Raw genomic sequence first — 12,157 nt, 5'->3', positions numbered from 1 at the left:
GGCTACCACTCTTTCTATATTTATCTATATCTATGTATATATATATAAGTGTAAGTATCTTCTTCTCTCTACTCCTAGAGCTGCCGGAGGAGAAGAGAAAGCTGACCAACAAGGAGATAGTGACACTATGCGGGGAGTTTCTCAACGCAGGCACCGATACCACCTCCACGGCTTTGCAGTGGATCATGGCCAACTTGGTAAAGTACCCTCGGGTCCAGTTAATATTGTATGAAGAGATCACTGGTATTGTGGGTCCACCACCACAAATAAAAAGCAAAAAAAAAAAAAAAAAAAAAAAAAAACAACAATGATTCATCCCCCTTTTCCTCTCACCCCCTTTGACCCCCTCTCTCTCTCATTGGTTACATTTTTTTTTTCTTTTTCTTTTTTTTCCTGCTCCTCCAATCACCACCCGCCACATGACAAAGGGGTGAGGGGGTGACCCCCAAAAGGGGTCCCAAGCATTATTCAAAAAAAAAAAGGGCAAAACAAGTAACAAAGTTTTCAATTTTTGAATAAAGTTTTCACTTTTTGAATAAAGCCACCACATTACACAAAACTAATTTTTTTATTCGTTTTATTATTATTATCATCCTCATCATCATCATGTACCCCACTTTCTCTCTCTCATTTTTTCACTTTCCAACCCACCGGGCACATGCTTTCGCCATTAATATATTATTATTATTATTATTTTAAAAAAAAAAAATACCAAACCCATTGCAGGTTTTCACAAAACCGTGGGCCACGAAACCCACGTGAACCAATCTCCTTTTTCCCTCGCTCTCTCGTTTTGATTTCACATATATTCTTATTATTTCTTTCTTTTTTTATTTTTCTTTCACTTTATTTTTAATCTTTTTTTCATTATTATTTCTTTGCACAAAAAAAAAAAAAAAAGAAAGAAGAAGAAGATGAACTGCACACCAAACTCATTTTATTCATGTCGGGGCTCACCCCGATCACCATTTTACACCAAAAAAAAAAAAAAAACAACCCACACACAACAACCACATCCACAGGCGGGATTTTTCTTCTCTACTCTGCCGCCAGTCTCTTCTTCTTGCCTCCGTCCTGGACGGCCCTTGACGGTATTGCCTCCGTGTTTCCTAGACCACCAAGCAAGTTGCCTCCTCCCTGCTCCTCCACTACAGCATATGGCGGACCTCCAAATCGGAACATAACGGTGGCCTTTCGCTTCAGCTCCTTGTTTTTCGCTTTTAGCACACATATCTCTGCTCGCGCATCCTTATACATGCGCTGGAGCAGAGCCAGTTGGGCGTTTAACTGCTGCACCTCATTTGTCCTACTTTGAAGCCGGTGCGACAAGTTTGTGACCGCAGTCATGGTCTCCACACATGACTTCAATGTATACTGATTGGCCTCAATATCCGATTGCAATTCCATTTTTTGCTCCACAGACCGCATAGGAAAGTTCAACGGAGCAAAACCAGAGGCGCTTGGTTGGGGTTCAAGGGCAACCGCACCAGTTATCTCTCTTGTGGACTCGTTGAGATCTGGAAAGAGAGTGAGCAGACCACGGGAAGAAGAGGCTATTTTCTGGGCAACCGAGTGTTACAGAGTATCTCTCTCAGAAAACGAAGAGTTTTTCAGAGGTTTTTAGCAGGTTTTTGTCTTAGCCTCTGTCTCAGCCTCAGCCTTCGTCTTGGTTAAATAGCCAAGGCAGACACGCGCATCGTGTGTCGCTCGGCGTTAGACGACAACATGGGCGCGCAAGCCAAGGTAGTCACGCGCTTCGCCATAATGTCCGACACACCTTTTTATGGATTGGGCACGCCTTTTGATGGCACGCTTTTTGAAAGATTGGGCACACCTTTTGAGGGTGCGACTTTTTAGCGGTCCGACATGACCCCATAAATTGTCCCGACATTGATTCCGGTTAGCTTTTCCAACGGTCCGGCATGATCCCATAAACTGTCCCGACATTGATTCCGGTTAGCTTCTACAACGGTCCGGCATGACCCCATAAACTGTCCCGACATTGATTCCGGTTAGCTTCTCCAACGGTCCGGTGTGACCTCGTCAACTGTCCAGACATTATCTGACACGACCATACAGTGTCTACTATCCTCTTTTATTTTATGTATTAGTCTATTTTCTTCTTTTGTTACTCTTTTCAAACTCAAGTTGATTTGTGTCTCTTCTCCTTGAGTTTGCGGGGGGCTGTTAAAACCTACCACTACCACCTACTACCACCTACTCCACCTACTACACACCTACCTACCTACTACCACCTACTCCACCTACTACACACCTACCTACTCTACTCTTCTATATATAGGACTCATTGTAAACATAATCAAAACAACCAATAATACATCAAATAATCAATAATACATCAATTTTAACAGAATTCTAGTGGACTATTCCTAGATACTTTCCAACAAAACAAAAGTCTTCTCTTTCTCTCTCTCAAAGTCTCCATTTTAAAGCTCTTTCCTTTCTTACCACTTTCCAGGAAAATTTCCAGAATCATCCCCAAGCCCCTCCCTGCTTCTTCCTCTTCTAGTCTTCTTTGTGTGTACATATATATCCATATATGTAAATCTATTAAATTCAGTGTATAAAGAGAGAAATACAGAGAATAATGTATCTATTGATGCATTATTGATTGTTTGATTATGTTTACAATGAGTCCTATATATAGAAGAGTAGAGTAGATAGGTGTGTAGTAGGTGGAGTAGGTGGTAGTAGGTAGGTAGGTGTGTAGTAGGTGGTAGTGGTAGGTTTTAACAGCCCCCCGCAAACTCAAGGAGGAGAGACACAAATCAACTTGAGTTTGGAAAGAGTAACAAAATAAGAAAATAGACTAATACATAAAATAAAAGAGGATAGGAGATACTGTATGGTCATGTCAGGCCGTTGGTGAAGACACGGTATGGTTGTGTCAGACCGTTATAAAAGCTAACCGGAATCAATGTCGGGACAGTTTATGGGGTCATGCCGGACCGTTGGAAAAGCTAACCGGAATCAATGTCGGGACAGTTTATGGGGTCATATCGGACCGTTGTAAAAGCTAACCGGAATCAAGGTTGGGACAGTTTAGGGGGTCATGCCGGACCGTTGTAAAAACTAACCGGAATCAATGTCGGGACAGTTTATGGGGTCATGTCGGACTGTTGGAAAAGCTAACCGGAATCAATATCGGGACAGTTTATGGGGTCTTGTCGGACCTCTAAAAAGTTGCACCCTCAAAAGGTGTGCCCAATCTTTCAAAAGGCGTGCCATCAAAAGGCTTGCCCAATCCATAAAAAGGTGTGCCGGACATTATGGCAATGCGCGTGACTACCTTGGCTTGCGCGCCCATGTTGTCGTCTAGCGCCGAGCGGCGCACGATGCGCGTGTCTGCCTTGGCTATTTAACCAAGACGGAGGCTGAAGCTAAGGCAGAGGCTGAGACAAAAACCTGCTAAAAACCTCTGAAAAACTCTTCGTTTTCTAAGAGAGATACTCTGTAACACTTTGTGGCCCAGAAAATGGCCTCTTCTTCCCGTGGTCTGCTCACTCTCTTTCCAGACCTCAACGAGTCCACAAGAGAAATAACTGGTGCGGTGGCCCTTGAACCTCAACCAAGCGCCTCTGGGTTTGCCCCGTTGAACTTTCCGATGCGGTCTGTGGAGCAAAGAATGGCAGTGCAATCGGATGATGGGTGATTTGAGAAAGATCGGTGTGAGGTGGATGATGGATGTTTCAAAATAAAGTTGGGGGTAGTGCCCTGCAAAAGATATATTATTATAGAGTGGGTATTTGACAGAGATTAAAAGTGGTTTGGAGAAAATAAATAAAAATAATTGATTTTGAAATCAAACGGAGGAGAGAGAGGGACAAACCCATGTGATAAAGTGGAGAGAGAGAGAAGGCAAGAGTAGAGAGCATAATAATGAGTCTGGGGTCTGTCGGGTCCATGAGAGGTGGAGTATTATTTTATGAGAGTGAGAGGAAGTGATAATAAAAACAATGGGTATGTTTGGTTTGTGTTTGAGAGATGTGTTTTAGAGATAAAAAGTACGAAAAGTTGTTTGGTTTGGTTTTTTTCAAAAGATGTTTTGAAAAATTATTTTGAGAGAGAGTTTTAGAAAAAGTGATTGATTTGATGTGTATGAGAGAGAGATTTGTTTGGAAAACTTGTAAAGGTTTACAAGTTTTGAGAAATTTTTTTGGAAAAATTTGTTTGGTTTCATTACTTTTAAAAACTTATTTGTAGAGAAAATTTCCTAAAATTTTTTCCAAAATTCAAACCAAACGAACCCAATGTGTTTATCTGTGAATGATAGGAGAGAGAGATTGTAAATGGAGACTTGGGATTCGAGGTGGACCCAATAGTCCATTGGTCTTCTGGTTATACCTAGAACCCTCTTCAATAATCCTCATCCTCGCGACCTCCCTTGCGGCCGCGTAAAGCAGATCCAAAGCAGCGTCGTTGCGGTGTAACGCCGGCGGCGGCGGCGGCGGCGATGAAACCTGCGAAGGACCGTTCGGGCTTCCCCGGCTCGAACCCTGTTCGCTACCACCACCACCACCACCCATGCAGAGAGTCGATTGAGGCGAGCCAGCCATAGCCCAAGACTTGTGGGTCTCATAGGAGAACACAGAGTCTGTTTTCCACAAATCGTCGTGGAGAGTTGAGCGAGCCATTTTCCGAGTCAACCCAGCTATGTAGTCTTCCTCGTCGCTTTCAGTCTCAGTAGAGCTCACCACGGACTCCACCGGAGAACTCAAATCCGAGCCAAACCCATACGGAAACTCGTTGGGAAAACAAAACCCAAAATCGACCTCTCTGTGTTTGGTTTTCATGGTGTTCGCTTTGAAGTCCATGAGCATGTCGTCGGTGAGAAACTGTGGAGGAAGCCAAAACTCACCATCGTCTAAGTCCTCCGCCATGAAAACCGAAATCAATCACTCACTCAAAACTAAACTCAAATTCACAGAGAGCCAAAAAGATTGTGAGAGGGTCAGAGGACGACCATCATTTCTTGCTCTATTCTGAACCACTTGGTGGGTCGTCTGGTTATGTTGTCCCCAAATTGCCGAGTTCTGTTGCTTCATCATCTGTTGCTGTTTCAGCTGCTGAAATTGGGCAACTTGCAATTGCTGATATGAAAGAGACTGATTGGAGTGAAACCGAAGATTTGGGTTAGTGTTTTTGAGAGGTAAAGAGACGGGACTTGGGTGAGATCGGAGGTCCGACCCGGGGTTGTTCAAGATGGATGATGATGCTCAGATCTTGAAGGTGAAGTTCTGCCATGGAATTTGTTAGCAGCAGCAACAAGAAGAAGATCAAATAATTTGTGGCAGCGGAGTGAATGTATGTGTAGAGGTCCGGCGGGCGGCCAAGGTGAGGCTGCTGCCCGCTGGTGAAGCGGAATTACTAGGTTCTCAACCTCGCTCTGACACCATATTAAATTCAGTGTATAAAGAGAGAAATACAGAGAATAATGTACCTATTGATGTATTATTGATTGTTTGATTATGTTTACAATGAGTCCTATATATAGAAGAGTAGAGTAGGTAGGTGTGTAGTAGGTGGAGTAGGTGGTAGTAGATAGGTAGGTGTGTAGTAGGTGGAATAGGCGGTAGTGGTAGGTTTTAACCAAATCAAAACCCATTAAAATCTAATGGCCCGCTATCTTTCATCAAGTGTTAAGTTTCTTACTCCTTCAGTTGCAAATGGCATTTCTCTCTCTATCAACATGTGAGTATAGCTATATATATGTGATTTAATTTTGCATATTTAAACACATACATATCATTATTCCTATGATCTACTAGAACATATTTCATTTTTAAAATCTTTTTTCAGTACTGCTTTTATTATGCACACAAATTTTCTACCATTAATTAAATACAAATATAGTGTAAAAATTTAGTTAAAAAAGTGATAATGTATGGCATTATTCTGTGATTTTTTACTTGATCATAAATAGAAAATTTATACATGAGAATTTTTTTGAAAATATGAATCACATATTTGATGAAATGAATATTTTAAGATCCAAGACTGTCACATCATTTTATATAGAAAATTTTATGAATTTTCTGTATATGTATAATTAGGATAAAAATTATGTGTAATACTACTTGTAAAGAAATATTTATATTTTATATGTAATCTTAATTTATTTTTGGGCTTTTTAGGTGATTTTATGCCTACGAGCTAACACAATAACAACATTTCTCAACTCTTGATCTCTCTTTCTAAAAATAAAAATAAATAAATTAAAATTTTGATCTTGAAAAATTATTTGGTACTTTAATTTCATAATGTTCAACTCATAATTAGTTTTTTTTTTATATTAATATTTTAGAAGATGGGCCAAGTTCCGAACTGAACCTCCAGTGTGAACACTGGATGCATGACGTCAGTATTTTTTTTTTTTTTTTTTTAATAGTAATAGGTTAGTTATATAGATGAAAAAATAATAAAAATTAGTGAAACATTTCTCTTTAACTTTGTGTAGTAGGTATAGGATTTTTTTTATTAACTAAAATCCCTTAATGAAATTTCTCTATGATCATATTGTAGAAATTTTGAAATTTCTCTGTGATCATATCGGAAAAATTTCTAAATTTCTATGTAATCATATCAGAAATTTCTTTGTGAAAATTGAAATTTCTCTGTATCAAGGCCGAAATTTCTTTGTGAAAATGTTGAGGAACCTTAACTACTATGAAAATATTGTATGTCATTTATTTTATAAAATCTTAATATCATAAATCATAAAAATAAATAAATAACCTATAAAAAAAATGTATATTTCACGTTATTTATTTTTCTATTTTTGCATTATTTGCATTGATTTCGATCTATTTAACTTTACTAAATAGAAGACTAATATAATTATGTCAAAATTATGTAATTTATTGTATCTTTTCTAAAATTTAAGAGGAGGTGAGTATAATTTATCTAAAAAAAATGTAATCTGTTTGGTTGAATTGTTCTGTCCAATTCAAATTGATGGAAGAAAATTCATTTATTTAATATGAATTTATTTAAGTAGAGATTTAAAAAGAAAAATAATAGGTAAGCACAATATAAGTAAAGTATAAATTTTTTTTTTTGCTATTTTTTTAATTTAAATTTATGATTTAAATAGAGAAAAAATAGTCCAAAACATTAATAGCATCTACTAATTTCTCTATATTGATGATCCAAACCATCTATCTCGTAGGCTCTACAATAAAGGTCATTCACGGAAAAAAATAATTTAATCAGATAATTATAAACACAAAAACAAAACGTATTTTGTTTTATAAAATAAATGGTAATTATAATTAAATTTAAACCATCGAATTTATAAAATAAAATACGATTTATTTTCATATTTACAATTGTCCGATGAAATTGATTTTTTATATGAATGACTTTTATTACGAGACTTACAAGATAGACGATTCAAATTATTAATATAAATATGAATTGTAATTCATAAAAAGAATGTAAAAAAATATATAGATAAATGAGCTATGAAGGGACCTGACCCCGTCTTATGCATGTGACAGTGTCTAGTGCATTAACAAAAAATTTGATGATCAACTTGGGTGGGTGGGTGATTTTACAATTTTGCCTATTAAACCTTGGCAAGTGTTGGTCACATTCAAATACTTTATTTCCCTATAAAAATTTTAAAATAAATATATTACATTAATCTTTTTTAAAATTAAAAAAAAATCAAATTTTACAAATTTAATATAATTATATTGATTTTTTTAAAAAAAAATTATTTACATAACATTTTTGTCTCATTTTTATTAATAATTCATTAATTATATGAATTAAAAATTAATATTATTATTTTTATATTAAAATGTATATTTTATTTTATTTATTTATCTATCTATATACTATTTGTATTAATTTTAATTGCTATAAAAGAGAAATCAACGGCAAACCTGTAGGCTTATTATATCTTTACTAAACTTCAAAGATGACCAATGTAATTTACCTTAAAAAATGTAATATTAAAGGAGTAAAATCCAAAATTTTGATATTTTTTTAAATTACAAACTTGAATGACCGTTTTTATTTAATAATTAAAGTTTAAAATTATAAGAGATTAAATTAACAATAAAAATATACGCACAAAATTCTTGAACATCAAAATACATAAAAATATAATGTATAATAAAATTTACATTTATAATAAATTTCCTTGATACATGTTACCCCTAAATTAAAGATAAATTATAGGGTGAGAAATTTAAAATATGAGTGATAAATATCTTGAAGATTATTATCAGAATTCTAGTGGACCATTCCTAGATACTTCCAAGCAAAACAAAAGTCTTCTCTTTCTCTCTCTCTCTCTCAAAGTCTCCATTTTAAAAGCTCTCTCTTTCTTTGCACTTTCCAGGAAAATTTCCAGGATCATCCCCACACCCCTCTGTTTCTTCCTCTTCTAGTCTTCTTTGTGTGTATATATATATATATATATCCATATATATAAATCAAAACCCATTAAAATCTAATGGCTCGCCATCTCTCATCAAGTGTTAAGTTTCTTACTCCTTCAGTTGCAAATGGCATATCTCTCTCTATCAACCTGTGAGTATAGCTGTATATATAATATGTGATTTAATTTTGCATATTTAAACACATACACATCATAATTCCTATGATCTACTAGAACATATTTCATTTTTTAAATCTTTTTTCAGTACTGCTTTTATTATGAACACAATTTTTCTACCATTTGTTAAATGCAAATATAGTGTAAAAATTTAGTAAAAAAAGTGATAATGTATGGCATTATTCTCTGACTTTTTACTGGATCATAAATAGAATATTTATAATGAGAATTTTTTTGAAAGTATGAATCACATATTGATGAAATGAATATTTTAAGATCGAAGACTGTCACATCATTTTATATAGAAAATTTAATGAATTTTCTGTATATATATAATTAGGATAAAAATTATGTGTAATACTACTTGTAAATAAAAATAAAAATAAAAATAAAAATTATTATCCTCTCAACTCTTGATCTCTCTTTCTAAAAATAAAAATAAATAAAATAAAATTTTGATCTTGAAAAATTATTTGGTACTTTAATTCATAATGCTCAACTCATAATTAATTTTTTTGTTTTTTATATTAATATCTTAGAAAATGGGCCAAGTTAGTCCGAACTGAACCTCCAGTGTGAGCACTGGATGCATCACATCAGTATTATTATTATTTTTTTAAGGGCAAATTACATATACACCCCTCCAGGTTTGACAAAATTACAGATACCCCCTGAGGTTTGAGAAATTACGAATTCCCCCCTGAATGCTATATTTGCATAAGAAATTAGGGGGTAATTTGTTATGAAATATAAACCTCAGGGGGTAAATTGTTATGAAAATACAAACCTCAAGGGGCGGGATGTAATTTTCGAAACCTCAGGGGGGTATCTGTAATTTAATCAAACCTGGAGGGGTGTATATGTAATTTGCCCTTTTTTTAATAGTAATAGGTTAGTTATAAGGATGAAAAGAGAACGAAAAATAATAATAATAAAATGAGTTTTGATTGAGTGCTCGAAAGTCCTTCTCCCGAATCTCCCAAATCGACGAAACGTTCGTTTCGTCGATTTTTTTTTTTTTTTTTTTTCTTTCATTTCAGAAGAAGAGAAACGAGAGGAGGAGGAAGAAGAGAAGAGAAGAGAAGAAGAGAAGGGGAGGGGGAGGGGGAGGGGGAGGGGGAGGGGAGGGGAGGGGGCCAACAAACTAGGGAAGGAAGGCGGAGGTGGAGCTGCCCGAGGCGGGGCGGAGCTGCTGCGAGGCGACGCGACGACACGCCGGGCGACGAGCTTTGAACTGCTGCAAGGCGACGCCGGCCGACGAGCTTCTTCCCCTCTCTTCCTCTTCTTCCCCGCTCTCTTCTCTCTTTCTCCCCCTCTCTCTCTCTCTGTCGGGGCATTCGGGGGGGTATTCGGGCACAAAAACATTATTCTAATAAAATACCACTCTTTAATTTTGTATAGTAGGTATAAGATATTTTTTTTATTAGCTAAGGTCTCGATGAAATTTTTCTATGATCATATTAGAAAATTTTCAAAATTTCTCTGTGATCATATAAAAAATTTCTCTTTGAAAATTGAAATTTCTTTGTGTTGAATCTAAAATTTTTCTGAGTCAAATTTTTTCTGTAAAAATATTGAGGGATCTTAACTACTATAAAAATATTATATATCATTTATTTTATAAAATTTTATTATCAAAGTTCTTTAAAAAAAAAAATTATATAAAAATGTATATTTTACACTATTTATTTTTGTATTCTTGCACTATTTGCATTGATTTCGATCTATTTAACCTTACTAAATATAAGACTAATATAATTATGTCAAAATTATGTAATTTATTGTATCTTTGCTAAAATTTTAGTGGAGGTGAGTACAATTTACCTATAAAAAAAATGTAATCTGTTTGGTCGAATTGTTCTCTCCAGTTCAAATTGATGGAAGAAAAGTCATTTATTAAATATGAATTTATTTAAATAGAGATTTAAAAAGAAAAATAATAAGTAAGCATAATATAAATAAAGTATATATATATATATATATTTTTTTTTTGTTATTTTCCTTTTTTTAATTTTTATTTAAATTTATGCTTTAAATACAGGAAAAATGGTCCAAAACATTAATAGCATCTACTAATTTTTACTTGATTTCTCATTAATTATTTTTCATTAAAAAAAAAAAAGTGCAACAAATGATGGAAAAAGTGAGTGGTGTGAACTATGGCCGGCATAGACTTGTTAATGCTTTTATTCAATTCAAATTGTAATTATATCAAGCGAGCTAAAGGCTATGCGGCAGCGTCACCGTCACCGTCACCGTTACCGTCACCGTCACGGGAGGAGAAGAAGCAGCGAAGAGTGGTGGTAATGAGGGAAGATCTATTGATCGAGTGGTGGAGACGGTCGAAGAGAAGGATGTGGTTATTCCTCACAGTCACAGTCAAGTGTTTGGGTCCACCGCTACTTTATGGGCCCCAGACCCACTCACCGGATACTACAGACCAGTTGATCGTGCGGCTCAGATTGACTCAGTCGATCAGAGAGAAATGTTCCTCACTCACAAGGAAATTAAGCACCCAAACTAAGACAAATTAATATATATCTATATATATATATATATATATAAAGGGATCTCTTCCGGTGGGCATTGTTGGGATCCACAAGTCAATAATTCAAACGGTTTATATTGTCGTATCTTTTTGTGTATATTATTTATAAAAAAATTTATATTGATTTGATATTCATAATACATTCAAGTTATCAAAAATAATAAATAGTTTATTCTTAAAAATATATTTATTGTTTATTTTTTAAGAAAATTCATAAATTGAATAAACTAAAATTATCGAATCAATCTAAATTTTTTTATGAATAACATATAAGAAGAGCTTAACAAAATAAATTATTTTTATTATCAAAATAGAATCTATAATAAATTGTATAAACCCCAATCTATGATTTGAATTGAAAAGAAGCCAAATCCTCATTTTACACACGTGATAGTTGGTGTAGAAATGAAAGGCAGTTGTAATCCTCATTTTACAAATAATAATAATAATAATAATGTAGAATGGAAGAGAAAATAATTGAAAAACTTAAAATTTGCATAACAAACTTTAGACGATTATATAAGGGTAATTATATAATTTGGATATGAAAAGTAGTGTGAGATAATTTCGTCAAGTGAGTTATATACTTCAATAATATAATAGAATTGATATATAATATATTCATTAGTAAGATAGATGTTTGAAATGTAACTTAGTTTATCAACACAAGGTGCTCCCGGTTAATGACGTTATGAAAAATTTCTCCAATGTTAATGAGTAAATTATTTAATAATTTCAAAAAATTAGTATATTTCGTGTTTTTAATCAATAATGTAACAAAAAAATTTATGAATGAGACAATATTGTTCACCTTGTACATCTAGCTCATAAAAAATAAAAAAATATTACAATTTACAACCATTTGAATAGGAATAGAGAATGGATTGTGATTGGTTTTTCTTCTTCTTTTTGAAGTGGCGCTTAAATTGGACCTTTAGCCATGCTATGTCATATCAACTTTTCTTTCTTTTTTTGCTTTTTGTTATTAGGACAAAATAATAATAATAATATATAAATGAATA

The 12,157-nt window shown here is 34.3% G+C and overlaps 1 long non-coding RNA gene across 1 annotated transcript; it reads left to right on the top strand.

Annotated features, from left to right (window-relative positions):
* The first annotated feature begins 5,612 nt into the window (after positions 1 to 5,612).
* Positions 5,613 to 11,266, top strand: LOC145794945 (uncharacterized). The gene is made up of 2 exons (XR_014334939.1): positions 5,613 to 5,712; positions 8,372 to 11,266. It is a non-coding gene; the product is annotated as an uncharacterized LOC145794945 (long non-coding RNA).
* The last annotated feature ends 891 nt before the right edge of the window (positions 11,267 to 12,157 follow it).

Source organism: Camellia sinensis, chromosome 7, assembly GCF_055761805.1.
Source record: "Camellia sinensis isolate YWXY chromosome 7, ASM5576180v1, whole genome shotgun sequence".
Classification (NCBI taxonomy): Eukaryota; Viridiplantae; Streptophyta; class Magnoliopsida; order Ericales; family Theaceae; genus Camellia; species Camellia sinensis.
The sequence above is the reverse complement of the archived record's forward strand: the minus strand, read 5'-3'. Positions and strand labels throughout refer to the sequence as shown.